Genomic DNA, 24,444 nt, shown 5'->3' on the forward strand with positions numbered 1-24,444 from the left:
GTAAAACCAAAACTAGTGGGATTTGGTTAGTTTAAAAAGGAATAAGAGGAGTACAGTATACATTGGTCTAAGTAAGCTTCGGGAAAACAAAAGTCGATAAATAAACTAAAACTAGAAAATTAAAAAGTAATATAAGGGTTAAGTCATGGCAGTAGAGCTCGGACCTGTGTCATGCTCCTCCTGTAACATGTGGGAAATCAGGGACGCTTCCTGTGTCCCTGACGACTATGTGTGCGGGAAGTGTGTCCAGCTGCAGCTCATGTGGGACCGCATGACGGCCCTTGAGCTGCAGATGGACTCACTTTGGAGCATCCACGATTCTGAGAGGGGTGTGGATAGCACATTTAGTGAGTTGGTCACACCGCAGGTTAAGGCCAGCGTAGACAGTACATGGGTGACCAAAAGGCAGAGCAAGGGCAGGAAGGTAGTGCAGAAATCCCCTGGGGTTGTCTCCCTTAGCAACAGGTTCACCGTCTTAGGTACTGTTGTCGGGGGGGGTGACGCATCGGGGGAAGGCACCAGCAGCCAGGCTCATGGCACCATGACTGGCTCTGTTGCAAAGAAGGGAGGGAAAAAGAGTGGCAGGGCTATAGTAATAGGGGATTCGATTGTAAGGGGAATAGATAGGGGTTTCTGTGGTCGCGACCGAGACTCCAGGATGGTATGTTGCCTCCCTGGTGCAAGGGTCAAGGATGTCTCGGCGCGGGTGCAGAACATTCTGGAGGGGGAGGGGGAACAGCCAGTTGTCGTGATACATGTTGGTACCAACGACGTAGCTAAAAAAAGGGAAGAGGTCCTACAAGTAGAATTTAGGGAGTTAGGAGCCAAGCTAAAAAGTAGGACCTCGAAGGTAGTAATCTCTGGATTACTACCAGTGCCACGTGCTAGTAAGAGTACAGAGAACAGGATAGTTAGGCTAAATACGTGGCTTGAGCAGTGGTGTAAGAGGGAGGGTTTTAAATTTTTGAGGCATTGGAACCAGTTTTGTGGTAGGTGTGACCTATACAAAAGGGACGGTCTACACCTGTGCAGAGATGGAACTGATGTTCTCGGGGTAATTTTTGATAAAGCAGTTCGGGAGCATTTAAACTAGTATGGCAGGGGGCTAGAAACCTATGTAGTGAAATAGAGGAAAGTGAAAGGCAGACAGAAATAAATGGTAAAAGGGTGAGGAACAAAAAACAAAGGGCCAAACTAATTCATAAAAAATGTGAGCATAAAAAAAGCCTGAGGGTTTTATACCTTAATGCGAGAAGCATCAGGAACAAGGTAGATGAATTAGCTGTGGAAATAGAGGTTAATAATTATGATCTAATTGGGATTACGGAAACATGGTTGCAGGGTGAGCAGGGCTGGGAGCTTAACATACAGGGGTATTCAGTATTTAGGAAGGATCGACAAAAAAGAAAGGGAGGAGGGGTAGCATTGCTAGTAAAAGAGGGGATAAATGCAATTGAAAAGAAGGATATTAACTCAGTTAATACAGAATCTATATGGGTGGAGCTAAGAAATAGCGAGGGGCGAAAAACATTAATAGGAGTGGTATATAGGCCTCCAAATAGTAAAATAGAGGTTAGGGAGGGCATCACGAGGGAAATTAGAGAAGCGTGCAATAAGAGCACAGCTGTCATCATAGGTGACTTTAACTTACATATAGATTGGACTAGCCTAATCAGTAAAAATAATGAGGAGGAGGAATTCCTTGAGTGTTTAAGGGATGGTTATCTGGATCAATATGTCGAGGAACCAACTCGGGAACAGGCTATATTGGACTGGGTACTGTGCAATGAGAAGGGACTAATCAGTAATCTTGTTGTACGGGGACCCTTGGGTCAGAGCGATCATAACATGATCGATTTCTCACTCGAAATGGAGAGCGAAGAAATTGACTCAGAGACTAAGGTCCTGAATTTAAACAAGGGGAATTATGATGCCATGAGACGGGAACTGAGTAGGTCTGATTGGACAACGTTCCTGGGAGGACTGGAGGTAGATAAACAATGGCAAACATTTAAAGATAGAATGACAAAATTGCAAAAATTGTTTATACCAATCTGGCATAAAAGGAAATCTAAAAAGGTGACTCAACCGTGGATAACAGGGGAAATTAGAGACAGCATAAAATCCAAAGATAGGGCGTATAAAATAGCCAAAAAAAGCGCCAGAGCGGAAGATTGGGAACAGTTTAAGATAGAGCAAAGGAGGGCAAAGGGCATAATCAAGAGGGGCAAAATAGCTTACGAAAACAAGCTGGCGGAAAATATAAAAACTAACTCCAAAAGCTTTTATAAGTATATCAAAAGGAAAAGACTGGTGAAAACCAAAGTTGGTCCATTGCAGTCAGATACGGGGGAATATATAATGGGAAATAAGGAAATGGCAGATCAACTAAATGCATACTTTGGGTCAGTCTTTACGAAGGAAGACACAAAAAACCTCCCTGGGATATCGGGAAAAATAGGGACATTGGCAAAGGAGGAACTGACGCAAATCAATATCTCTAAGGATATGGTGTTAAGGAAGCTAAAGGGATTGAAGGTGGACAAATCCCCAGGGCCTGATAACATGCATCCTAGGGTACTGAAGGAGGTGGCCCTAGAGATAGCGGATGCACTAAGGATGATTTTTCAGAATTCATTAGACTCGGGAACAGTGCCGATGGATTGGAGGGTAGCTAACGTTACCCCACTATTCAAAAAGGGGGGTAGGGAAAAAGCAGGTAATTACAGACCTGTAAGCCTTACATCAGTTGTGGGCAAAATGCTGGAGTCCATCATTAAGGATGAAATAGCGGAGCACTTAGCAAATGGGGACAGGATAGGACAGAGTCAACATGGATTTACAAAGGGTAAATCGTGCTTGACTAATCTATTGGAATTTTTTGAGGGAGTAACTGGTAGAATAGATGGGGGAGAGCCAGTAGATGTGGTGTACCTGGACTTCCAAAAGGCCTTCGATAAGGTCCCACATAAAAGATTAGCATGGAAAATTGAGGCTCATGGGATAAAGGGGAAAGTTTTGGCGTGGATAGGGAACTGGCTGTCAGATAGAAAACAGAGAGTTGGAATAAACGGCTCATTTTCTGAATGGCAGGCAGTAACAAGTGGGGTACCACAGGGATCTGTCCTGGGCCCCCAGCTGTTCACAATTTACATTAATGACCTGGATCAGGGAGTCGGATGCAGCATTTCCAAATTTGCAGACGACACTAAACTAGGAGGGGGGGTGGGCTCAGAGGAAGAGACCAGGAAGCTCCAGAGCGATTTGGACAGACTGGGCGATTGGGCGGATAAATGGCAGATGCACTATAATGTGGACAAGTGCGAAGTTATCCACCTTGGGTGCAGGAACGGGAGGGCAAATTATTATTTAAATGGCAATAGATTGGGAGAGGGGGAAGTACAGAGAGACCTGGGTGTTCTTGTACACCAGTCACTGAAGGCGAGCATGCAGGTGCAACAGGCGGTCAAGAAGGCAAACGGTATGCTGGCCTTCATAGCAAAAGGGTTAGAATACAGGAACAGGGATACCTTGCTGCAGCTGTACAGGGCACTGGTGAGACCACACCTCGAGTACTGTGTACAGTTTTGGTCGCCTCATCTGAGGAAGGATGTTCTTGCCATGGAGGGGGTGCAGCGGCGATTCACCAGGCTGATACCAGGAATGGCGGGAATGACCTATGAGGAGAGACTATGTAGTTTAGGGATGTACACACTGGAGTTTAGAAGATTGAGAGGGGACCTCATAGAAGTGTATAAAATTCTGACAGGTCTAGACAGACTGGATGCAGAAGGAATGTTTCCCTTGGCGGGTGAGAACAGAACTAGAGGACATAATTTAAGGATAAGGGCTAAACCATTTAGGACAGAGATGAGGGGGAATTTCTTCACTCAGAGAGTGGTGAACCTGTGGAACTCATTGCCACAGAGGGCAGTGTACGCCAGCTCATTAAATATATTTAAGAGGGAATTAGATATATTTCTACGGGCAAAAGGGGTTAAGGGTTACGGAGAGAAGGCGGGGACGGGATACTGAATTAAAGGATCAGCCATGATCTCATCGAATGGCGGAGCAGGCACGAAGGGCCGAATGGCCTACTCCTGCTCCTATCTTCTATGTATCTATGTATCTATGTACCTCTCATAGGTTGCGTTCTTTTTGGGAGAACAATGTGTGTCAAATTTCTTTAGCACATCGTCTAATTTTTCTCTGTTCTCCTCTGGAGTAAATACAAACGTATTAAATACCTCTATCACCTGTGGGCCTGCAACCGTAAGCAGCAACGCTATCTTCCTTGTGTCTGGCTTCGTACTGTACCCGATGGCAACAATGTAGAGTTTGAATTGTTGTTTGAAAGCCCGCCAATTGTAGTCGACATTTCCCGTGAGGTTCAAACCCTTCGGTGGCTTCAAAGTCTCCATGTCGCGTTTCAAAATGTTTAGCAGATTTTCACAACTCCTGGTACCATGTTATGTTCATTAATAACTAGACATTCTTATTATGAACAGCTAGCTTCTAGCTAGTCATTTATTCAGTACACGTTTTCTAGGTACAGCATCTGTAGAGATTCAGCATGTGTACTTCTGTGTGCAGGCAGTCATCTTGACTACTGCCTTGTGGGTAGCCTAGTGCATCGTGGGTAGTGTAGTCTTAAACACATACAACTAAATATACAGCTCTATACAGCTCTACGGCTCCATCTAGTGTACTACTCTAGAATGACATGTTATTGATCATTACACTGGGATGGCAGGAATGACGTATGAAGAGAGATTGGGTCAATTAGGCTTATATTCGCTAGAGTTTAGAAGAATGAGAGGGGCTCTCACTGAAACTTATAAAATTTTAACAGGACTAGACAGACTAGATGCAGGAAGGATGTTCCCAGTGGCGGGGGAGTCCAGAACCAGGGGTCACAGACTAAGGATAAGGGGTAAACCATTTAGGACAGAGATGAGGAGGAATTTCTTCACCCAGAGAGTGGTGAACCTGTGGAATTCTCTACCACAGAAGGCAGTTGAGGCCAACTTATTAAATATATTCAAGAAGGAGTTAGATATATTTCTTGAGGCTAAAGGGATCAAGGGATATGGGGAGAAAGCAGGGACAGGGTACTGAATTTGGATGATCAGCCATGATCGCATTAAATGGCGGAACAGGCTCGAGGGGCCGAATGGCCTACTCCTGCTCCTATCTTCTATGTGTATGTTTCTATGTAAAGCACTTTTACAACAACGTCGCACTTTTGTGGTATTGTCACTGTTGTAATGTAGGGGACGTTGAAGGATAAACATTGGCGAGGGCTCCAGAGAGAATGCCGCTGCTCTTCTACGAAATAGTGTCCTGGGAACTTTTACGTCCACTTAAGAGGGAAGACGGGGTCTCGGTTTAATACAGCATCCCAAAAATGGCACCTCTGACAGTGCAGCACTCCCTCAGTACTGCACTGGAGTGTCAGCCTAGATTAATGTGCTCAATTCTCTGGAGTGGGTCTTGGATGCTGCCCAATAGCCAATGAGCTCTCCTACTCAGGGAAGATATCAGCATAATTTATGCTTACTTTACTAGTTTCAGCTATTTTCGATATAAATATGAATTTTATTTTAAATAAATGTTGAATACTGTTGTAATAATTAATGGAATAAACGAAACTGGAGAGTGAGGCCTCCCACTAGTAACCCTCACCCTATGTTTGAAGTATTTGTGTTCACTAAGGGTTTATATATCTTCCCATTTCTCTTACATATAATGTGGTGGGAAGCTCACTGTGGAGGTCACATGCTGAGTGTGCATCACTCATTGCCTATTACCTTGGGGAAGGTCTGAGGTAAGAGCCAATCACTGCCCTTGCAGGGTGTTATCTGATGCAGGTGAGGAAGTCACCAGGGATGTGATTCAGGCAGTAACAATGAGCAGGAGAAGCAGTCCCAGCACTGTGGATGCAGTTATTGACTGGAATGGGAATGGGAATGGCTTCTGGCTGGCTTGGTAAGCTCAATGTGTGAGATGAGACAAGAAATCTCACAACCCAATTCAGACTACTCTCCCACCACATGAATTCTATTTTTAGGGCACCTGTTCCACAAACTCCTCCAAGGAACTCAAGGCTCATTGAAGAGCAACCAACCATAATCCCCATCTCTGGATACTGTGGTCATGACCTGTACTACCAACCGTGCTGAGATCAGGTAGCCTGGTCTGGGTGTATTTACTCTTCTTCTTCTTAGGCAGTCCCTCGGAACCGAGGATGACTTGCTTCCACATTAAAAATGAGTTCTCAGGTGACTGATGAATCCGATGCGGGACCTACAGTCTCTGTCACAGGTGGGGCAGATGGTGGTTGAATGGGTGGGGTGCTTGGGTTGACGTGCGCTCCTTGCGCTTGGCTTCCGCTTGCTCCCGACGAAGAGTCTCGAGGTGTTCGGCACCTGCCCGGATGCTTCTCCTCCACTTTGTGCGGTCTTGGGCCAGGGATTCTCAGGTGTCGGTGGGGATGTTACACTTTTTCAAGGAGGCTTTGAGGGTGTCCTTGAAGCGTTTCCTCTGCCCACCTGGGGCTCATCTTGCCGTGCTGGAGCTCCAAGTAGAGCGCTTGTTTTGGGAGTCTCGTATCGGACATGCGGACAATGTGACCCGTCCATCGGAGCTGATTGAGTGTGGTCAGAGCTTCGATGCTGGGGATGTTGGCCTGAGCAAGAACACTGACGTTGGCGCGCCTATCCTGCCAATGGATTTGCAGGATCTTGCGGAGACAGCATTGGTGGTACCTCTCCAGTGCTTTGAGGTGCCTGCTGTACATGGTCCATGTCTCTGAGGCATACAGCAGGGCAGGTATCATTGCTGCCCTGTAGACCATGAGCTTTTACTAAGTGCATTTACTAAGCTATCAAGGAGACACCACATATTAGCTTCATACACTGCACCCAATCTGCGTAGGCTCTGGTTGCTCTGCTAAATATGTTGGGCCCATTTGTTTAGGCGTTTCGGACCATTCCATGGGACGTAATTAAAAACACAAATCTACTAATGTTGTAATAATTAAAAAATAGAAGACTTGTATTTATATAGCACCTTTCAAAACCTCAGGACATCCCACTAGGTGTTATGTTCATTAATAACTAGACATTCTTATTATGAACAGCTAGCTTCTAGCTAGTCATTTATTCAGTACACGTTCTCTAGGTACAGCGTCTGTAGAGATTCAGCATGTGTACTTCTGTGTGCAGGCAGCCATCTTGACTACTGCCTTGTGGGTAGCCTAGTGCATCATGGGTAGTGTAGTCTTAAACACATACAACTAAATATACAGCTCTACGGCTCCATCTAGTGTACTACTCTAGAATGACATGTTATTGATCATTACATCCCCATTTCTTTGAGGTTAAACAAAATCAATATCAATCAATATCAATCAACTTTCAAGAAACACGATAAAGATGATATCAGTAACACTTTTGCTAGTGCTCTATAAACATAAACATTTTCACAACAGTCAATACATTTGCAATATAGTTTTTCTTTGCACTCAAAGATTAAGTCTATCAGGCTTTTTTACTTCACGTGTGGATCTTCTCAACACAGGTAAGTCTGATGTGTTTTCATGAGATTGTTCTGGTGGTGAATGACAACATTCAGTTGCGGCATTGTCATCAATCTGCTCTTGGATAGTTTCTTGTGTTTTCAGGAGGGAACGGCGGTTCCTCCTGAGAATCTGTCCTTCCTCGGTTCTAACAGTGTATGACCTTGGTGTTGTTGCCCTTTCTTTGTTTTTACTTTTGAAAAGCATTGTTTGGCAAAGTGATTCTTTCCATGACATTTTGTGCACATTTTTCCAAATGCTGGGCATTGTTTTAACTGGTGTTTGTAACCACAGCGTTTACAATTAAAAATTTCACCCTCTGATTGCTTTTCATTTCTGTTCTGCCCACGTTTCTTCCCCTTGTAGGACACAGCACTGACAGCAGCACTTACTACAATCATATCATTATTGATTTCACTGAACGTCTTTGCATGCTTTTGAGCTAGCTCGCTGGCTTGGCATATTTTCACAGCATTTTCCAATGTTAGTTCGGTTTCTCTCAACAGACGTTCCCTGACCTTTTTATCATGAATACCAAACACAATTTGGTCACGAATCATGGAAGCTTTCAGCTCAGAGAAATTACATGTCTGTGCTTTCAGTTTCAGATCGGTCACAAAGCTATCAAAAGTCTCACTTTGCTGTTGTGTCCTTGAACAGAACATGTACCTCTCATAGGTTGCGTTCTTTTTGGGAGAACAATGTGTGTCAAATTTCTTTAGCACATCGTCTAATTTTTCTCTGTTCTCCTCTGGAGTAAATACAAACGTATTAAATACCTCTATCACCTGTGGGCCTGCAACCGTAAGCAGCAACGCTATCTTCCTTGTGTCTGGCTTCGTACTGTACCCGATGGCAGCAATGTAGAGTTTGAATTGTTGTTTGAAAGCCCGCCAATTGTAGTCGACATTTCCCGTGAGGTTCAAACCCTTCGGTGGCTTCAAAGTCTCCATGTCGCATTTCAAAATGTTTAGCAGATTTTCACAACTCCTGGTACCATGTTATGTTCATTAATAACTAGACATTCTTATTATGAACAGCTAGCTTCTAGCTAGTCATTTATTCAGTACACGTTTTCTAGGTACAGCATCTGTAGAGATTCAGCATGTGTACTTCTGTGTGCAGGCAGTCATCTTGACTACTGCCTTGTGGGTAGCCTAGTGCATCGTGGGTAGTGTAGTCTTAAACACATACAACTAAATATACAGCTCTATACAGCTCTACGGCTCCATCTAGTGTACTACTCTAGAATGACATGTTATTGATCATTACACTGGGATGGCAGGAATGACGTATGAAGAGAGATTGGGTCAATTAGGCTTATATTCGCTAGAGTTTAGAAGAATGAGAGGGGCTCTCACTGAAACTTATAAAATTTTAACAGGACTAGACAGACTAGATGCAGGAAGGATGTTCCCAGTGGCGGGGGAGTCCAGAACCAGGGGTCACAGACTAAGGATAAGGGGTAAACCATTTAGGACAGAGATGAGGAGGAATTTCTTCACCCAGAGAGTGGTGAACCTGTGGAATTCTCTACCACAGAAGGCAGTTGAGGCCAACTTATTAAATATATTCAAGAAGGAGTTAGATATATTTCTTGAGGCTAAAGGGATCAAGGGATATGGGGAGAAAGCAGGGACAGGGTACTGAATTTGGATGATCAGCCATGATCGCATTAAATGGCGGAACAGGCTCGAGGGGCCGAATGGCCTACTCCTGCTCCTATCTTCTATGTGTATGTTTCTATGTAAAGCACTTTTACAACAACGTCGCACTTTTGTGGTATTGTCACTGTTGTAATGTAGGGGACGTTGAAGGATAAACATTGGCGAGGGCTCCAGAGAGAATGCCGCTGCTCTTCTACGAAATAGTGTCCTGGGAACTTTTACGTCCACTTAAGAGGGAAGACGGGGTCTCGGTTTAATACAGCATCCCAAAAATGGCACCTCTGACAGTGCAGCACTCCCTCAGTACTGCACTGGAGTGTCAGCCTAGATTAATGTGCTCAATTCTCTGGAGTGGGTCTTGGATGCTGCCCAATAGCCAATGAGCTCTCCTACTCAGGGAAGATATCAGCATAATTTATGCTTACTTTACTAGTTTCAGCTATTTTCGATATAAATATGAATTTTATTTTAAATAAATGTTGAATACTGTTGTAATAATTAATGGAATAAACGAAACTGGAGAGTGAGGCCTCCCACTAGTAACCCTCACCCTATGTTTGAAGTATTTGTGTTCACTAAGGGTTTATATATCTTCCCATTTCTCTTACATATAATGTGGTGGGAAGCTCACTGTGGAGGTCACATGCTGAGTGTGCATCACTCATTGCCTATTACCTTGGGGAAGGTCTGAGGTAAGAGCCAATCACTGCCCTTGCAGGGTGTTATCTGATGCAGGTGAGGAAGTCACCAGGGATGTGATTCAGGCAGTAACAATGAGCAGGAGAAGCAGTCCCAGCACTGTGGATGCAGTTATTGACTGGAATGGGAATGGGAATGGCTTCTGGCTGGCTTGGTAAGCTCAATGTGTGAGATGAGACAAGAAATCTCACAACCCAATTCAGACTACTCTCCCACCACATGAATTCTATTTTTAGGGCACCTGTTCCACAAACTCCTCCAAGGAACTCAAGGCTCATTGAAGAGCAACCAACCATAATCCCCATCTCTGGATACTGTGGTCATGACCTGTACTACCAACCGTGCTGAGATCAGGTAGCCTGGTCTGGGTGTATTTACTCTTCTTCTTCTTAGGCAGTCCCTCGGAACCGAGGATGACTTGCTTCCACATTAAAAATGAGTTCTCAGGTGACTGATGAATCCGATGCGGGACCTACAGTCTCTGTCACAGGTGGGGCAGACGGTGGTTGAATGGGTGGGGTGCTTGGGTTGACGTGCGCTCCTTGCGCTTGGCTTCCGCTTGCTCCCGACGAAGAGTCTCGAGGTGTTCGGCACCTGCCCGGATGCTTCTCCTCCACTTTGTGCGGTCTTGGGCCAGGGATTCTCAGGTGTCGGTGGGGATGTTACACTTTTTCAAGGAGGCTTTGAGGGTGTCCTTGAAGCGTTTCCTCTGCCCACCTGGGGCTCATCTTGCCGTGCTGGAGCTCCAAGTAGAGCGCTTGTTTTGGGAGTCTCGTATCGGACATGCGGACAATGTGACCCGTCCATCGGAGCTGATTGAGTGTGGTCAGAGCTTCGATGCTGGGGATGTTGGCCTGAGCAAGAACACTGACGTTGGCGCGCCTATCCTGCCAATGGATTTGCAGGATCTTGCGGAGACAGCATTGGTGGTACCTCTCCAGTGCTTTGAGGTGCCTGCTGTACATGGTCCATGTCTCTGAGGCATACAGCAGGGCAGGTATCATTGCTGCCCTGTAGACCATGAGCTTTTACTAAGTGCATTTACTAAGCTATCAAGGAGACACCACATATTAGCTTCATACACTGCACCCAATCTGCGTAGGCTCTGGTTGCTCTGCTAAATATGTTGGGCCCATTTGTTTAGGCGTTTCGGACCATTCCATGGGACGTAATTAAAAACACAAATCTACTAATGTTGTAATAATTAAAAAATAGAAGACTTGTATTTATATAGCACCTTTCAAAACCTCAGGACATCCCACTAGGTGTTATGTTCATTAATAACTAGACATTCTTATTATGAACAGCTAGCTTCTAGCTAGTCATTTATTCAGTACACGTTCTCTAGGTACAGCGTCTGTAGAGATTCAGCATGTGTACTTCTGTGTGCAGGCAGCCATCTTGACTACTGCCTTGTGGGTAGCCTAGTGCATCATGGGTAGTGTAGTCTTAAACACATACAACTAAATATACAGCTCTACGGCTCCATCTAGTGTACTACTCTAGAATGACATGTTATTGATCATTACATCCCCATTTCTTTGAGGTTAAACAAAATCAATATCAATCAATATCAATCAACTTTCAAGAAACACGATAAAGATGATATCAGTAACACTTTTGCTAGTGCTCTATAAACATAAACATTTTCACAACAGTCAATACATTTGCAATATAGTTTTTCTTTGCACTCAAAGATTAAGTCTATCAGGCTTTTTTACTTCACGTGTGGATCTTCTCAACACAGGTAAGTCTGATGTGTTTTCATGAGATTGTTCTGGTGGTGAATGACAACATTCAGTTGCGGCATTGTCATCAATCTGCTCTTGGATAGTTTCTTGTGTTTTCAGGAGGGAACGGCGGTTCCTCCTGAGAATCTGTCCTTCCTCGGTTCTAACAGTGTATGACCTTGGTGTTGTTGCCCTTTCTTTGTTTTTACTTTTGAAAAGCATTGTTTGGCAAAGTGATTCTTTCCATGACATTTTGTGCACATTTTTACAAACGCTGGGCATTGTTTTAACTGGTGTTTGTAACCATAGCGTTTACAATTAAAAATTTCATCCTCTGATTGCTTTTCATTTCTGTTCTGCCCACGTTTCTTCCCCTTGTAGGACACAGCACCGACAGCAGCACTTACTACAATCATATCATTATTGATTTCACTGAACGTCTTTGCATGCTTTTGAGCTAGCTCGCTGGCTTGGCATATTTTCACAGCATTTTCCAATGTTAGTTCGGTTTCTCTCAACAGACGTTCCCTGACCTTTTTATCATGAATACCAAACACAATTTGGTCACGAATCATGGAAGCTTTCAGCTCAGAGAAATTACATGTCTGTGCTTTCAGTTTCAGATCGGTCACAAAGCTATCAAAAGTCTCACTTTGCTGTTGTGTCCTTGAACAGAACATGTACCTCTCATAGGTTGCGTTCTTTTTGGGAGAACAATGTGTATCAAATTTCTTTAGCACATCGTCTAATTTTTCTCTGTTCTCCTCTGGAGTAAATACAAACGTATTAAATACCTCTATCACCTGTGGGCCTGCAACCGTAAGCAGCAACGCTATCTTCCTTGTGTCTGGCTTCGTACTGTACCCGATGGCAGCAATGTAGAGTTTGAATTGTTGTTTGAAAGCCCGCCAATTGTAGTCGACATTTCCCGTGAGGTTCAAACCCTTCGGTGGCTTCAAAGTCTCCATGTCGCGTTTCAAAATGTTTAGCAGATTTTCACAACTCCTGGTACCATGTTATGTTCATTAATAACTAGACATTCTTATTATGAACAGCTAGCTTCTAGCTAGTCATTTATTCAGTACACGTTCTCTAGGTACAGCGTCTGTAGAGATTCAGCATGTGTACTTCTGTGTGCAGGCAGCCATCTTGACTACTGCCTTGTGGGTAGCCTAGTGCATCATGGGTAGTGTAGTCTTAAACACATACAACTAAATATACAGCTCTACGGCTCCATCTAGTGTACTACTCTAGAATGACATGTTATTGATCATTACATCCCCATTTCTTTGAGGTTAAACAAAATCAATATCAATCAATATCAATCAACTTTCAAGAAACACGATAAAGATGATATCAGTAACACTTTTGCTAGTGCTCTATAAACATAAACATTTTCACAACAGTCAATACATTTGCAATATAGTTTTTCTTTGCACTCAAAGATTAAGTCTATCAGGCTTTTTTACTTCACGTGTGGATCTTCTCAACACAGGTAAGTCTGATGTGTTTTCATGAGATTGTTCTGGTGGTGAATGACAACATTCAGTTGCGGCATTGTCATCAATCTGCTCTTGGATAGTTTCTTGTGTTTTCAGGAGGGAACGGCGGTTCCTCCTGAGAATCTGTCCTTCCTCGGTTCTAACAGTGTATGACCTTGGTGTTGTTGCCCTTTCTTTGTTTTTACTTTTGAAAAGCATTGTTTGGCAAAGTGATTCTTTCCATGACATTTTGTGCACATTTTTCCAAACGCTGGGCATTGTTTTAACTGGTGTTTGTAACCACAGCGTTTACAATTAAAAATTTCATCCTCTGATTGCTTTTCATTTCTGTTCTGCCCACGTTTCTTCCCCTTGTAGGACACAGCACCGACAGCAGCACTTACTACAATCATATCATTATTGATTTCACTGAACGTCTTTGCATGCTTTTGAGCTAGCTCGCTGGCTTGGCATATTTTCACAGCATTTTCCAATGTTAGTTCGGTTTCTCTCAACAGACGTTCCCTGACCTTTTTATCATGAATACCAAACACAATTTGGTCACGAATCATGGAAGCTTTCAGCTCAGAGAAATTACATGTCTGTGCTTTCAGTTTCAGATCGGTCACAAAGCTATCAAAAGTCTCACTTTGCTGTTGTGTCCTTGAACAGAACATGTACCTCTCATAGGTTGCGTTCTTTTTGGGAGAACAATGTGTGTCAAATTTCTTTAGCACATCGTCTAATTTTTCTCTGTTCTCCTCTGGAGTAAATACAAATGTATTAAATACCTCTATCACCTGTGGGCCTGCAACCGTAAGCAGCAACGCTATCTTCCTTGTGTCTGGCTTCGTACTGTACCCGATGGCAACAATGTAGAGTTTGAATTGTTGTTTGAAAGCCCGCCAATTGTAGTCGACATTTCCCGTGAGGTTCAAACCCTTCGGTGGCTTCAAAGTCTCCATGTCGCGTTTCAAAATGTTTAGCAGATTTTCACAACTCCTGGTACCATGTTATGTTCATTAATAACTAGACATTCTTATTATGAACAGCTAGCTTCTAGCTAGTCATTTATTCAGTACACGTTTTCTAGGTACAGCATCTGTAGAGATTCAGCATGTGTACTTCTGTGTGCAGGCAGTCATCTTGACTACTGCCTTGTGGGTAGCCTAGTGCATCGTGGGTAGTGTAGTCTTAAACACATACAACTAAATATACAGCTCTATACAGCTCTACGGCTCCATCTAGTGTACTACTCTAGAATGACATGTTATTGATCATTACACTGGGATGGCAGGAATGACGTATGAAGAGAGATTGGGTCAATTAGGCTTATATTCGCTAGAGTTTAGAAGAATGAGAGGGGCTCTCACTGAAACTTATAAAATTTTAACAGGACTAGACAGACTAGATGCAGGAAGGATGTTCCCAGTGGCGGGGGAGTCCAGAACCAGGGGTCACAGACTAAGGATAAGGGGTAAACCATTTAGGACAGAGATGAGGAGGAATTTCTTCACCCAGAGAGTGGTGAACCTGTGGAATTCTCTACCACAGAAGGCAGTTGAGGCCAACTTATTAAATATATTCAAGAAGGAGTTAGATATATTTCTTGAGGCTAAAGGGATCAAGGGATATGGGGAGAAAGCAGGGACAGGGTACTGAATTTGGATGATCAGCCATGATCGCATTAAATGGCGGAACAGGCTCGAGGGGCCGAATGGCCTACTCCTGCTCCTATCTTCTATGTGTATGTTTCTATGTAAAGCACTTTTACAACAACGTCGCACTTTTGTGGTATTGTCACTGTTGTAATGTAGGGGACGTTGAAGGATAAACATTGGCGAGGGCTCCAGAGAGAATGCCGCTGCTCTTCTACGAAATAGTGTCCTGGGAACTTTTACGTCCACTTAAGAGGGAAGACGGGGTCTCGGTTTAATACAGCATCCCAAAAATGGCACCTCTGACAGTGCAGCACTCCCTCAGTACTGCACTGGAGTGTCAGCCTAGATTAATGTGCTCAATTCTCTGGAGTGGGTCTTGGATGCTGCCCAATAGCCAATGAGCTCTCCTACTCAGGGAAGATATCAGCATAATTTATGCTTACTTTACTAGTTTCAGCTATTTTCGATATAAATATGAATTTTATTTTAAATAAATGTTGAATACTGTTGTAATAATTAATGGAATAAACGAAACTGGAGAGTGAGGCCTCCCACTAGTAACCCTCACCCTATGTTTGAAGTATTTGTGTTCACTAAGGGTTTATATATCTTCCCATTTCTCTTACATATAATGTGGTGGGAAGCTCACTGTGGAGGTCACATGCTGAGTGTGCATCACTCATTGCCTATTACCTTGGGGAAGGTCTGAGGTAAGAGCCAATCACTGCCCTTGCAGGGTGTTATCTGATGCAGGTGAGGAAGTCACCAGGGATGTGATTCAGGCAGTAACAATGAGCAGGAGAAGCAGTCCCAGCACTGTGGATGCAGTTATTGACTGGAATGGGAATGGGAATGGCTTCTGGCTGGCTTGGTAAGCTCAATGTGTGAGATGAGACAAGAAATCTCACAACCCAATTCAGACTACTCTCCCACCACATGAATTCTATTTTTAGGGCACCTGTTCCACAAACTCCTCCAAGGAACTCAAGGCTCATTGAAGAGCAACCAACCATAATCCCCATCTCTGGATACTGTGGTCATGACCTGTACTACCAACCGTGCTGAGATCAGGTAGCCTGGTCTGGGTGTATTTACTCTTCTTCTTCTTAGGCAGTCCCTCGGAACCGAGGATGACTTGCTTCCACATTAAAAATGAGTTCTCAGGTGACTGATGAATCCGATGCGGGACCTACAGTCTCTGTCACAGGTGGGGCAGACGGTGGTTGAATGGGTGGGGTGCTTGGGTTGACGTGCGCTCCTTGCGCTTGGCTTCCGCTTGCTCCCGACGAAGAGTCTCGAGGTGTTCGGCACCTGCCCGGATGCTTCTCCTCCACTTTGTGCGGTCTTGGGCCAGGGATTCTCAGGTGTCGGTGGGGATGTTACACTTTTTCAAGGAGGCTTTGAGGGTGTCCTTGAAGCGTTTCCTCTGCCCACCTGGGGCTCATCTTGCCGTGCTGGAGCTCCAAGTAGAGCGCTTGTTTTGGGAGTCTCGTATCGGACATGCGGACAATGTGACCCGTCCATCGGAGCTGATTGAGTGTGGTCAGAGCTTCGATGCTGGGGATGTTGGCCTGAGCAAGAACACTGACGTTGGCGCGCCTATCCTGCCAATGGATTTGCAGGATCTTGCGGAGACAGCATTGGTGGTACCTCTCCAGTGCTTTGAGGTGCCTGCTGTACATGGTCCATGTCTCTGAGGCATACAGCAGGGCAGGTATCATTGCTGCCCTGTAGACCATGAGCTTTTACTAAGTGCATTTACTAAGCTATCAAGGAGACACCACATATTAGCTTCATACACTGCACCCAATCTGCGTAGGCTCTGGTTGCTCTGCTAAATATGTTGGGCCCATTTGTTTAGGCGTTTCGGACCATTCCATGGGACGTAATTAAAAACACAAATCTACTAATGTTGTAATAATTAAAAAATAGAAGACTTGTATTTATATAGCACCTTTCAAAACCTCAGGACATCCCACTAGGTGTTATGTTCATTAATAACTAGACATTCTTATTATGAACAGCTAGCTTCTAGCTAGTCATTTATTCAGTACACGTTCTCTAGGTACAGCGTCTGTAGAGATTCAGCATGTGTACTTCTGTGTGCAGGCAGCCATCTTGACTACTGCCTTGTGGGTAGCCTAGTGCATCATGGGTAGTGTAGTCTTAAACACATACAACTAAATATACAGCTCTACGGCTCCATCTAGTGTACTACTCTAGAATGACATGTTATTGATCATTACATCCCCATTTCTTTGAGGTTAAACGAAATCAATATCAATCAATATCAATCAACTTTCAAGAAACACGATAAAGATGATATCAGTAACACTTTTGCTAGTGCTCTATAAACATAAACATTTTCACAACAGTCAATACATTTGCAATATAGTTTTTCTTTGCACTCAAAGATTAAGTCTATCAGGCTTTTTTACTTCACGTGTGGATCTTCTCAACACAGGTAAGTCTGATGTGTTTTCATGAGATTGTTCTGGTGGTGAATGACAACATTCAGTTGCGGCATTGTCATCAATCTGCTCTTGGATAGTTTCTTGTGTTTTCAGGAGGGAACGGCGGTTCCTCCTGAGAATCTGTCCTTCCTCGGTTCTAACAGTGTATGACCTTGGTGTTGTTGCCCTTTCTTTGTTTTTACTTTTGAAAAGCATTGTTTGGCAAAGTGATTCTTTCCATGACATTTTGTGCACATTTTTCCAAACGCTGGGCATTGTTTTAACTGGTGTTTGTAACCACAGCGTTTACAATTAAAAATTTCATCCTCTGATTGCTTTTCATTTCTGTTCTGCCCACGTTTCTTCCCCTTGTAGGACACAGCACCGACAGCAGCACTTACTACAATCATATCATTATTGATTTCACTGAACGTCTTTGCATGCTTTTGAGCTAGCTCGCTGGCTTGGCATATTTTCACAGCATTTTCCAATGTTAGTTCGGTTTCTCTCAACAGACGTTCCCTGACCTTTTTATCATGAATACCAAACACAATTTGGTCACGAATCATGGAAGCTTTCAGCTCAGAGAAATTACATGTCTGTGCTTTCAGTTTCAGATCGGTCACAAAGCTATCAAAAGTCTCACTTTGCTGTTGTGTCCTTGAACAGAACATGTACCTCTCATAGGTTGCGTTCTTTTTGGGAGAACAATGTGTGTCAAATTTCTTTAGCACATCGTCTAATTTTTCTCTGTTCTCCTCTGGAGTAAATACAAACGTATTAAATACCTCTATCACCTGTGGGCCTGCAACCGTAAGCAGCAACGCTATCTTCCTTGTGTCTGGCTTCGTACTGTACCCGATGGCAACAATGTAGAGTTTGAATTGTTGTTTGAAAGCCCGCCAATTGTAGTCGACATTTCCCGTGAGGTTCAAACCCTTCGGTGGCTTCAAAGTCTCCATGTCGCGTTTCAAAATGTTTAGCAGATTTTCACAACTCCTGGTACCATGTTATGTTCATTAATAACTAGACATTCTTATTATGAACAGCTAGCTTCTAGCTAGTCATTTATTCAGTACACGTTCTCTAGGTACAGCGTCTGTAGAGATTCAGCATGTGTACTTCTGTGTGCAGGCAGCCATCTTGACTACTGCCTTGTGGGTAGCCTAGTGCATCATGGGTAGTGTAGTCTTAAACACATACAACTAAATATACAGCTCTACGGCTCCATCTAGTGTACTACTCTAGAATGACATGTTATTGATCATTACATCCCCATTTCTTTGAGGTTAAACGAAATCAATATCAATCAATATCAATCAACTTTCAAGAAACACGATAAAGATGATATCAGTAACACTTTTGCTAGTGCTCTATAAACATAAACATTTTCACAACAGTCAATACATTTGCAATATAGTTTTTCTTTGCACTCAAAGATTAAGTCTATCAGGCTTTTTTACTTCACGTGTGGATCTTCTCAACACAGGTAAGTCTGATGTGTTTTCATGAGATTGTTCTGGTGGTGAATGACAACATTCAGTTGCGGCATTGTCATCAATCTGCTCTTGGATAGTTTCTTGTGTTTTCAGGAGGGAACGGCGGTTCCTCCTGAGAATCTGTCCTTCCTCGGTTCTAACAGTGTATGACCTTGGTGTTGTTGCCCTTTCTTTGTTTTTACTTTTGAAAAGCATTGTTTGGCAAAGTGATTCTTTCCATGACATTTTGTGCACATTTTTCCAAACGCTGGGCATTGTTTTAACTGGTGTTTGTAACCACAGCGTTTACAATTAAAAATTTCATCCTCTGATTGCTTTTCATTTCTGTTCTGCCCACGTTTCTTCCCCTTGTAGGACACAGCACCGACAGCAGCACTTACTACAATCATATCATTATTGATTTCACTGAACGTCTTTGCATGCTTTTGAGCTAGCTCGCTGGCTTGGCATATTTTCACAGCATTTTCCAATGTTAGTTCGGTTTCTCTCAACAGACGTTCCCTGACCTTTTTATCATGAATACCAAACACAATTTGGTCACGAATCATGGAAGCTTTCAGCTCAGAGAAATTACATGTCTGTGCTTTCAGTTTCAGATCGGTCACAAAGCTATCAAAAGTCTCACTTTGCTGTTGTGTCCTTGAACAGAACATGTACCTCTCATAGGTTGCGTTCTTTTTGGGAGAACAATGTGTGTCAAATTTCTTTAGCACATCGTCTAATTTTTCTCTGTTCTCCTCTGGAGTAAATACAAATGTATTAAATACCTCTATCACCTGTGGGCCTGCAACCGTAAGCAGCAACGCTATCTTCCTTGTGTCTGGCTTCGTACTGTACCCGATGGCAACAATGTAGAGTTTGAATTGTTGTTTGAAAGCCCGCCAATTGTAGTCGACATTTCCCGTGAGGTTCAAACCCTTCGGTGGCTTCAAAGTCTCCATGTCGCGTTTCAAAATGTTTAGCAGATTTTCACAACTCCTGGTACCATGTTATGTTCATTAATAACTAGACATTCTTATTATGAACAGCTAGCTTCTAGCTAGTCATTTATTCAGTACACGTTTTCTAGGTACAGCATCTGTAGAGATTCAGCATGTGTACTTCTGTGTGCAGGCAGTCATCTTGACTACTGCCTTGTGGGTAGCCTAGTGCATCGTGGGTAGTGTAGTCTTAAACACATACAACTAAATATACAGCTCTATACAGCTCTACGGCTCCATCTAGTGTACTACTCTAGAATGACATGTTATTGATCATTACACTGGGATGGCAGGAATGACGTATGAAGAGAGATTGGGTCAATTAGGCTTATATTCGCTAGAGTTTAGAAGAATGAGAGGGGCTCTCACTGAAACTTATAAAATTTTAACAGGACTAGACAGACTAGATGCAGGAAGGATGTTCCCAGTGGCGGGGGAGTCCAGAACCAGGGGTCACAGACTAAGGATAAGGGGTAAACCATTTAGGACAGAGATGAGGAGGAATTTCTTCACCCAGAGAGTGGTGAACCTGTGGAATTCTCTACCACAGAAGGCAGTTGAGGCCAACTTATTAAATATATTCAAGAAGGAGTTAGATATATTTCTTGAGGCTAAAGGGATCAAGGGATATGGGGAGAAAGCAGGGACAGGGTACTGAATTTGGATGATCAGCCATGATCGCATTAAATGGCGGAACAGGCTCGAGGGGCCGAATGGCCTACTCCTGCTCCTATCTTCTATGTGTATGTTTCTATGTAAAGCACTTTTACAACAACGTCGCACTTTTGTGGTATTGTCACTGTTGTAATGTAGGGGACGTTGAAGGATAAACATTGGCGAGGGCTCCAGAGAGAATGCCGCTGCTCTTCTACGAAATAGTGTCCTGGGAACTTTTACGTCCACTTAAGAGGGAAGACGGGGTCTCGGTTTAATACAGCATCCCAAAAATGGCACCTCTGACAGTGCAGCACTCCCTCAGTACTGCACTGGAGTGTCAGCCTAGATTAATGTGCTCAATTCTCTGGAGTGGGTCTTGGATGCTGCCCAATAGCCAATGAGCTCTCCTACTCAGGGAAGATATCAGCATAATTTATGCTTACTTTACTAGTTTCAGCTATTTTCGATATAAATATGAATTTTATTTTAAATAAATGTTGAATACTGTTGTAATAATTAATGGAATAAACGAAACTGGAGAGTGAGGCCTCCCACTAGTAACCCTCACCCTATGTTTGAAGTATTTGTGTTCACTAAGGGTTTATATATCTTCCCATTTCTCTTACATATAATGTGGTGGGAAGCTCACTGTGGAGGTCACATGCTGAGTGTGCATCACTCATTGCCTATTACCTTGGGGAAGGTCTGAGGTAAGAGCCAATCACTGCCCTTGCAGGGTGTTATCTGATGCAGGTGAGGAAGTCACCAGGGATGTGATTCAGGCAGTAACAATGAGCAGGAGAAGCAGTCCCAGCACTGTGGATGCAGTTATTGACTGGAATGGGAATGGCTTCTGGCTGGCTTGGTAAGCTCAATGTGTGAGATGAGACAAGAAATCTCACAACCCAATTCAGACTACTCTCCCACCACATGAATTCTATTTTTAGGGCACCTGTTCCACAAACTCCTCCAAGGAACTCAAGGCTCATTGAAGAGCAACCAACCATAATCCCCATCTCTGGATACTGTGGTCATGACCTGTACTACCAACCGTGCTGAGATCAGGTAGCCTGGTCTGGGTGTATTTACTCTTCTTCTTCTTAGGCAGTCCCTCGGAACCGAGGATGACTTGCTTCCACATTAAAAATGAGTTCTCAGGTGACTGATGAATCCGATGCGGGACCTACAGTCTCTGTCACAGGTGGGGCAGACGGTGGTTGAATGGGTGGGGTGCTTGGGTTGACGTGCGCTCCTTGCGCTTGGCTTCCGCTTGCTCCCGACGAAGAGTCTCGAGGTGTTCGGCACCTGCCCGGATGCTTCTCCTCCACTTTGTGCGGTCTTGGGCCAGGGATTCTCAGGTGTCGGTGGGGATGTTACACTTTTTCAAGGAGGCTTTGAGGGTGTCCTTGAAGCGTTTCCTCTGCCCACCTGGGGCTCATCTTGCCGTGCTGGAGCTCCAAGTAGAGCGCTTGTTTTGGGAGTCTCGTATCGGACATGCGGACAATGTGACCCGTCCATCGGAGCTGATTGAGTGTGGTCAGAGCTTCGATGCTGGGGATGTTGGCCTGAGCAAGAACACTGACGTTGGCGCGCCTATCCTGCCAATGGATTTGCAGGATCTTGCGGAGACAGCATTGGTGGTACCTCTCCAGTGCTTTGAGGTGCCTGCTGTACATGGTCCATGTCTCTGAGGCATACAGCAGGGCAGGTATCATTGCTGCCCTGTAGACCATGAGCTTTTACTAAGTGCATTTACTAAGCTATCAAGGAGACACCACATATTAGCTTCATACACTGCACCCAATCTGCGTAGGCTCTGGTTGCTCTGCTAAATATGTTGGGCCCATTTGTTTAGGCGTTTCGGACCATTCCATGGGACGTAATTAAAAACACAAATCTACTAATGTTGTAATAATTAAAAAATAGAAGACTTGTATTTATATAGCACCTTTCAAAACCTCAGGACATCCCACTAGGTGTTATGTTCATTAATAACTAGACATTCTTATTATGAACAGCTAGCTTCTAGCTAGTCATTTATTCAGTACACGTTCTCTAGGTACAGCGTCTGTAGAGATTCAGCATGTGTACTTCTGTGTGCAGGCAGCCATCTTGACTACTGCCTTGTGGGTAGCCTAGTGCATCATGGGTAGTGTAGTCTTAAACACATACAACTAAATATACAGCTCTACGGCTCCATCTAGTGTACTACTCTAGAATGACATGTTATTGATCATTACATCCCCATTTCTTTGAGGTTAAACGAAATCAATATCAATCAATATCAATCAACTTTCAAGAAACACGATAAAGATGATATCAGTAACACTTTTGCTAGTGCTCTATAAACATAAACATTTTCACAACAGTCAATACATTTGCAATATAGTTTTTCTTTGCACTCAAAGATTAAGTCTATCAGGCTTTTTTACTTCACGTGTGGATCTTCTCAACACAGGTAAGTCTGATGTGTTTTCATGAGATTGTTCTGGTGGTGAATGACAACATTCAGTTGCGGCATTGTCATCAATCTGCTCTTGGATAGTTTCTTGTGTTTTCAGGAGGGAACGGCGGTTCCTCCTGAGAATCTGTCCTTCCTCGGTTCTAACAGTGTATGACCTTGGTGTTGTTGCCCTTTCTTTGTTTTTACTTTTGAAAAGCATTGTTTGGCAAAGTGATTCTTTCCATGACATTTTGTGCACATTTTTCCAAACGCTGGGCATTGTTTTAACTGGTGTTTGTAACCACAGCGTTTACAATTAAAAATTTCATCCTCTGATTGCTTTTCATTTCTGTTCTGCCCACGTTTCTTCCCCTTGTAGGACACAGCACCGACAGCAGCACTTACTACAATCATATCATTATTGATTTCACTGAACGTCTTTGCATGCTTTTGAGCTAGCTCGCTGGCTTGGCATATTTTCACAGCATTTTCCAATGTTAGTTCGGTTTCTCTCAACAGACGTTCCCTGACCTTTTTATCATGAATACCAAACACAATTTGGTCACGAATCATGGAAGCTTTCAGCTCAGAGAAATTACATGTCTGTGCTTTCAGTTTCAGATCGGTCACAAAGCTATCAAAAGTCTCACTTTGCTGTTGTGTCCTTGAACAGAACATGTACCTCTCATAGGTTGCGTTCTTTTTGGGAGAACAATGTGTGTCAAATTTCTTTAGCACATCGTCTAATTTTTCTCTGTTCTCCTCTGGAGTAAATACAAACGTATTAAATACCTCTATCACCTGTGGGCCTGCAACCGTAAGCAGCAACGCTATCTTCCTTGTGTCTGGCTTCGTACTGTACCCGATGGCAACAATGTAGAGTTTGAATTGTTGTTTGAAAGCCCGCCAATTGTAGTCGACATTTCCCGTGAGGTTCAAACCCTTCGGTGGCTTCAAAGTCTCCATGTCGCGTTTCAAAATGTTTAGCAGATTTTCACAACTCCTGGTACCATGTTATGTTCATTAATAACTAGACATTCTTATTATGAACAGCTAGCTTCTAGCTAGTCATTTATTCAGTACACGTTCTCTAGGTACAGCGTCTGTAGAGATTCAGCATGTGTACTTCTGTGTGCAGGCAGCCATCTTGACTACTGCCTTGTGGGTAGCCTAGTGCATCATGGGTAGTGTAGTCTTAAACACATACAACTAAATATACAGCTCTACGGCTCCATCTAGTGTACTACTCTAGAATGACATGTTATTGATCATTACATCCCCATTTCTTTGAGGTTAAACGAAATCAATATCAATCAATATCAATCAACTTTCAAGAAACACGATAAAGATGATATCAGTAACACTTTTGCTAGTGCTCTATAAACATAAACATTTTCACAACAGTCAATACATTTGCAATATAGTTTTTCTTTGCACTCAAAGATTAAGTCTATCAGGCTTTTTTACTTCACGTGTGGATCTTCTCAACACAGGTAAGTCTGATGTGTTTTCATGAGATTGTTCTGGTGGTGAATGACAACATTCAGTTGCGGCATTGTCATCAATCTGCTCTTGGATAGTTTCTTGTGTTTTCA

The 24,444-nt window shown here is 43.4% G+C and overlaps 4 non-coding genes across 4 annotated transcripts; all 4 read left to right on the plus strand.

Annotated features, from left to right (window-relative positions):
- Positions 1–5,750: 5,750 nt before the first annotated feature.
- On the plus strand, positions 5,751–6,053 carry LOC147123704 (Nuclear RNase P). The gene has a single exon (XR_015075205.1).
- Positions 6,054–9,861: 3,808 nt separating this feature from the next.
- LOC147123705 (Nuclear RNase P) lies at positions 9,862–10,164 on the plus strand. Its single transcript, XR_015075207.1, has one exon.
- A 5,286-nt stretch (positions 10,165–15,450) lies between these two features.
- Positions 15,451–15,753, plus strand: LOC147123706 (Nuclear RNase P). Its single transcript, XR_015075212.1, has one exon.
- A 5,286-nt stretch (positions 15,754–21,039) lies between these two features.
- Positions 21,040–21,336, plus strand: LOC147123707 (Nuclear RNase P). Its single transcript, XR_015075216.1, has one exon.
- The last annotated feature ends 3,108 nt before the right edge of the window (positions 21,337–24,444 follow it).

The sequence above is a fragment of the Somniosus microcephalus genome, chromosome 2 (assembly GCF_052327205.1).
Source record: "Somniosus microcephalus isolate GS21.2 chromosome 2, FLI_Smic_1.0, whole genome shotgun sequence".
Classification (NCBI taxonomy): domain Eukaryota; kingdom Metazoa; phylum Chordata; class Chondrichthyes; order Squaliformes; family Somniosidae; genus Somniosus; species Somniosus microcephalus.